The sequence below is a fragment of the Cicer arietinum genome, chromosome 8, assembly GCF_000331145.2.
Source record: "Cicer arietinum cultivar CDC Frontier isolate Library 1 chromosome 8, Cicar.CDCFrontier_v2.0, whole genome shotgun sequence".
Classification (NCBI taxonomy): domain Eukaryota; kingdom Viridiplantae; phylum Streptophyta; class Magnoliopsida; order Fabales; family Fabaceae; genus Cicer; species Cicer arietinum.
Genome location: NC_021167.2, coordinates 22,450,504 through 22,457,156, shown reverse-complemented (window position 1 = coordinate 22,457,156; position 6,653 = coordinate 22,450,504).

The following is a 6,653-nucleotide window of genomic DNA, read 5'->3' as shown; positions in this document are numbered from 1 at the left end:
TTTTTTTTTTTTTTTTTTTTTTTTTTTTTTTTTTTTTTTTTTTTTTTTTTTTTTTTTTTTTTTTTTTTTTTTTTTTTTTTTTTTTTTTTTTTTTTTTTTTTTTTTTTTTTTTTTTTTTTTTTTTTTTTTTTTTCGCCCTAATACTTTGTTTTATTGCAGCCTCTGATATGTTAATAGTATCCCGAATCAGATTTTTAAAAAGAAGTATTTATTAAGACAAAACACATTTCAACCTTGATGAAAATATTATAGTTTTGTTATGTAGTTAGTGTAGTAGACACATAAATTAAGATAAGTTCTATAATCACCAACTTAAAAACGAACCTTCAGATCTTCAGTCTGACGCTCCCAACTGAGCTATCTCCGCAAATTTTTATATATTTTTTTTCGTTTTATGCTGTTATTCTTGGTGTTGTGAACCTATTCCCATATTCACTCTTTTCGATTTAAAAGAATATGTATTTGTGTCATTCTGGATCGATGTACTATGTTAATTTAAATGAATGATTATCATTTTTAGTAAAAAAAATCATTTAAAAAGGAAATTATGTTATATTTAATTGTATATTTGAGAGAAGAGTTTCTAAATATATATTAGATTTGTTTAACCACCATAGTTTTTGAATAAATTTAAAATTCTTGAATTGAATACAAAATCAATGTATTAAGTTATTTTGAATCGATGTATTGCATCTGTAGCAATCGAATTTGAGTTTCTACCATGGTAGGGTACACCACTTGTGCTTGTCATTATTAATTCTTCAATGCTTCAAGTGTTTTTACTACTGCATCGGTTTTTGTGGTTTTTACTAGTTCTATTTTGTGTTGAATGATTATATATTAAGTTTTTCCCACGATTATCCTTTTAATGTTACCTTCATATCAAACAAGTATAACCCAAGTTGAAAATTTCAATTTATTTACTTACTTTTTGTTTGGTGGAGACAACGTTTTGGTCATACGCATTTGCTTTATTATTTTTTATGTTAATTTAAATTTGATAAAATATATCTCGGATTTCTTTAATTTAATTTTAAATAATAATTTAATTATTTAGTTTTATTTATTTATTTGATATTTTATTTAATCTTAAGTAACGATTTAATTATTTGTGTCGTAAAATATCAGTAATATTATAAACTTTTATTTTTTACAGAAACTTAGAAAATTCATCGTTATCTTCAAACATAAACCCATTAAATTCATTATCAATTTAATAAAAATTCATATATTCATCAAATTCATAACTCTAATATTAAAATAAACTCATATTTATCTCCAACAACATCTAATTCACCAAAGAAAGAACTCACACTTTAAGATTTGATCCCCAAATTACCAAGACGATATTTTCTTCTTCTTTTTATCCTTCTCCAAATCAAATCTCTAACCTAAATCTTAAAATATGAGTTCTTTATTTGATAAATTTGATGTTGTTGTTGTTGTTGAAAATAAAAATATGAATTTATTTGAAAATTTGAGTTATGAATTAGATGAAAATATGAATTTTGTTCAAAATTATTACTACTTTTCTAAGTTTTGTTTGAAAATAAAGATATTTTACCTCTACATTTTTATGTCAATTGAGTTATGAGTATCATTCAACAGAACTTAATTATTTTTAGTAAATTAGGTATTCTTTTCTGTAATTGTGAAATTTAATATCTTTGAGTCTAATTAGATACATGAGTAGCAAAGTTATTTTCACTTAAAAAAGTTGTTTTAACTTTGCAATATTTTCAGAGGTTTTGATTCAAACTCTTTAGATTGTTTCATCTCATCTTAGTTATTTTGGATCAATGTTTGATTTTAAAGAAATTAATGGGAAAATTCACACATTAATTACATAGAAGAGGGTCTTATAATTCAAATATTCTCTCTATATGTTATTATTTAAGCTGCACTTACGAGACTATAGGTGCAAAAATTTATTGATAGTGTTTTGGATTAATATCGTGAGTATTAGGTTCTGGAAAAAATAAATGTAATTAAATTTATATTGTAAGATTCCTCCAATAATATTGTGATTTTGTAACAGCCCACTTATGTGGTATAGCTAAATGATCCAAACAATATTGTGTAAGTAAACATAGAATACACAACCTATAACAAATAGAAATATAATCATTCCAAGTTTGTAACATCTCTTACTCAAATATTTTGCAATTATCGTCATAGCTAATTGCTTCAAAGCTTTGAATATATTTTGACCTGAACTTAAACAATACTATCTTTGTAGTTGTTGTAGTTGAAACCAAAACCGAATGATTACTTTAAAGGATTTGCAAAGAAATCATCTTGGCCAGTTGTTGTGAAAAAATGCAAGTGTCCAGGTATATGCAATCACGATAAGTAATAGCATGAAAATAGTGTTAGTGAAAAAGTGGTTTTAGATATATTTATCTGGTCGATGTTTTGATGATAACAAAAAAAATTAAAAAAATTAAAGAACAATTATCCCCCTAACTATATTTTCTAAGTGTGCATATTAAGTTAGAAAACAAATATTTATATTAATTACTATTATTTTAAGGTAACATAAATTACAAGTAAATTAGAGATAATAATGTAAGTGTTTCTAAGCACAAATAATATTATCACCTAATAAACAAGTAACTATGTTTACTAATACTTACAAGTATGTGTTCTAATATAAACTAGATCATTTGATGAACAAGGAAAAGATAATCTACTAAACAAAGTTATCAGTAACTCTGAAGATATTAAAATTGTGTATGACTCTGGTGAAAACGTTCGAACACACACCTCTAGTGATCCGAGCGCCCCTCTGTTGACTCTGACAATGCAAGTTATGCTATGGTTCTGGTGATTATGCAAATACATGATATGTTCTATGAAGGTGTTCGACCGATGTTCATAATTGTTACAGTGCCAAAGTAGGTCGACTACTATACATATATGGCATATCTTAAGAGTATCTTCTTAGCTTTATAATCGCCACAGTAAAAGGGAGTCTCGTTTTTTTTTTCTCGCGATGGAACGTGTTTGATGCTAAAAATTCATCTGTTTTAAGGATTGATTGTGGGTGTTTTAATTTTGTATGTTGAGGGTACTTGAGGAGTTGTCGAAATGACGTTGTGTGATGTTTCTTAAATTTTCTGTTGACATGTGTCACCCCCTATGGAGTAGGTACTTGAGTATGTGACATGACTTCACATTGTTTTGAAATTTTATCGCCATAATTGATTTACGACTTTTAAATTCACATCGTTGGATCATTTGGGGTATATAAAGGGTTGCCTCATATTTTGGAGGGATTCTTATTTATCTCATTTTCATCTCCTTCGCGTTCCCTCTAGTTTTTGTGAAAGGAATCCTCTTTCTGGTTTGGTTCTACATTGGCGGTGCTCGTCTCTCTTTTTCAATGTGTTCCTGACTCTAAACCTCCACCTTTATACTTGGTAAGTCGTTATGTTGTTCTCTGCTATTATATTTTTTTGCCTTTTATCGAGGTTTTTCATAGTTTTCATTTTCTTCATTTTCATAGCCACCTACATGTATTTTCATGGCAACCTATAGTGGTTGTTGGCGGTCCCATTGTGGTGGGATAACTTTTTTGCCATCGTGGGCATTGGTTTTAAGCGAGGCAGAGGTTCTTGCCTCTGTCGTAGATTGGATTTAGGGGATATAATGTTTTTCTTGAGGTAACCATAAGTTAGGGTATTTTTACGCTATTAATTCGGTGGTGATCGATGATGGTCCCATTGCTTCGCCATGTCGACTGTATGTTGGCACGATGGCTCTCCTTTTCACCCTTTTAATTTGAGAACGACATTTGAAGGGAGGATTTGGATGTCAAATTCATTCTCTTCAATTTTTTCCTTTTAGTTTGACATGGTAAAAGAGGCGTATCTCCCTTCTTGACTTTTGAGGTAGGCCATGAAACATCTTTTTTCTGCTTCTATGTCAGCATGCACAATAGCCACCTCTTCGGTTGTCAAGTGGTACTTAAACTTCAGATGGACAGTTGAAGAGACTGCGCCTAACTTGGCCATGGTGTCGAGATCGATTACACAATTGTAGATCGACTTGTAGTTGATAACTTGGAATTGGGTCTTGACCATCTTTCAGGAGTTGTTTTCTCTAAAAGTTATGAGTAACTCGACATAGCCTTAAGGGGTGTTATTCGATCCATTAAAGCCTTGTAAATCAGGTCTTACGTAATGTAGTAGATTGCCTTGGTAAGGCGGAGTTTGTCGAACAACCTAGAGTACATGATGTTGCAGGAACACCCTTGGTAAATCAAGACCCTCCAAACATCAAAGTTGGTCATGTACGCTCGTACCAACAATGGGATATGGGAGTTTGGTAATCCCCCAATGATTTCTTTATCATAAAAAGATAAGAAGGATTGGGATCCCTCATTGCTAATTATGATTCTATGTAGGTTTTTGGAGGTGATGTCCTTTAGCTTTCTCTTGACAGAGCCAATACTTGAGAAATTAGCATTAAAGTATCTGCTTAATATGATTAGGGCGGTGGCAAATTTCTCCCACGAGCTAAAAGCATGATTGATGGGCATCACCATCATGAAAGTTAAGTTGTGAGGAATCTCTCATGTGATGGACAAAGCAATTAGAAGTCCTTATGGATCATCTTCGCATTTGTGGATGACACTAGTTAATTCACGTGTTATTGGTAAGGCGTGAGGACTTTGGTTTTCTTCATTTATGATGACACTAGTTAACGTGTTATTGGTAAGGCGTGATCGTCTTCGCATTTGTGGATGACACTAGTTAACGTGTTTATGGATTTCCCGTTCCTTAAATTCCTCGTTGGCGCTTTAAGCCAATTTGTGTCCCTTGGATGCGTTGAAAGGGGTATTGGCTAGGTATCAACCAACCTGACTCCCTTGGTTTGTCGAATATTTTTATGGTTTTCTTCCCGCTTGCATTCGATTGTAGATTCTCGGGGGTGTCAACAATTATGTTCTTGTTGTCCTTGTCAAACTTTCCCTGGTGTATCTTTCGGGTGAGGATTTCTTCTTCGTTCTAGATGTTTATTTGTGTCTAAGCAAGGGAGTCTTTCAGAGCCTAGGCTTCTTCAACCCAATGATGTCAGCGAAATGACTTCCTTGGAGGATAACCTTAAATGAATTATGGTGTCTCATGGGATGTTACCACCGCCGGGGTGGCTGAACATCAGTTCTCCATAGCGTTGAGACAACGATTATGTTCCATGATCATTCGGGATTTTCGCGAAGCAAGGCTACGAGCTCGTCATGAGATGCTCATTCATTCTGGACCATCCCAAATTCAAAGATTGCATAAGGCCCATCGTTGTTTACGGTAAGCTTGTAAGACCCATAGTTTTAAATTCTAATTTATGTATTTTGGTATTGAACTCTGAGACTTTTTAGCCATGTTATTGATATTTTGTGAGTTTAATGCCCAAAAATATCTTTTTGATTCCCAGATTAAAATTATTCATCGATAAATAAATTAGATTAAGTACGGTGAATCTTTTGTCGAAGAATAATTTATTTATGTTACGAAGAATTTAATACCGGGCAGTTTTGTCAAAGATATCTTGGGTTGCTGAAAATTTTATCTGTCAATTGAGTTGCAACGAGAGTAGATATTTTTATCAAATTGGTTTGAGAAGTGATGGGAGGTGATGTGGAAATGATGATTTTTATAAATATCTAAAATATCTAGATATTTAGATAGTGTGTGTGTGTGTGTGTGTGTGTGTGTGTGCGTGCGTGCGTGTGTGTGTGTGTGTGTGTGAGAAAGAAAAGAAAGAAAATGTTTCCTTCTCCATGCCTCGCGATACTCCATATTTCTTCTTCCTTCTCCTTTCTTTTTCTTTTGCTTCAAGAAAAGAAATCCAAGGGCTGGTGGGTGAGAAATAAAAGAGTTCTGAACTTCCTTTTTCTTCTCTGATTCAAAACGAAGAAACACGGTGTTAGGGGCTTTTCAAAACCGTCAAACACAAATCTCCGCTTTTCTTCTACTTCTGAGCTTCATTTCGAGAAGTGACGGAAGAGAAATCTGCTCATCTCACCGCTACGGTGCTAGAGAGCCAACTTTGGAAGCGACGACGCGAGCATAGATTTTATCGAAATTAATCACGGTACCGTAGTCGCTCGTTAAAGCTACCGTTAAGGTAATGGGTCCCTCCAAATTTTTAGCTTGCATATAGGATGCTACATGTGTATTTGTGGAGTTGGAATTTGGTGAAATTGATGTGTGATTTTGTGGAAAAGGAATTTAATTCATTTATGTGTGTTTTGAGGAAATTAAAATTGATGTGTTTGAGGTGTGGTTTGTGAAAATTAATTTGGCGTGATTTATATTTGAAAATGTGGAAATTTATGGGTGATTGATGATTGAACTTGGTGTGGATTTTGTGGAATTTGAATTGATCGAATTTAATGTAAATAGTGGATTAAATTTGATGTGTGGTGGTGGAAAATATATGTTTGAGTATGCTTTGTGTTGAATTTGAAAATATTAGTGTTAAATGAGTATTAAAAACGGGGAATCTTTTAATATCTGTATTTACTTAATGATTGTTGTGGAAAGAGATAGAGTATGCTCATGCATTTCATAGTACATGGTGACCATGATGGGGCCATGGTGATAGTGGTGACCGTGATGGGCCACGAGATGATGCCATGTGATCTGTTG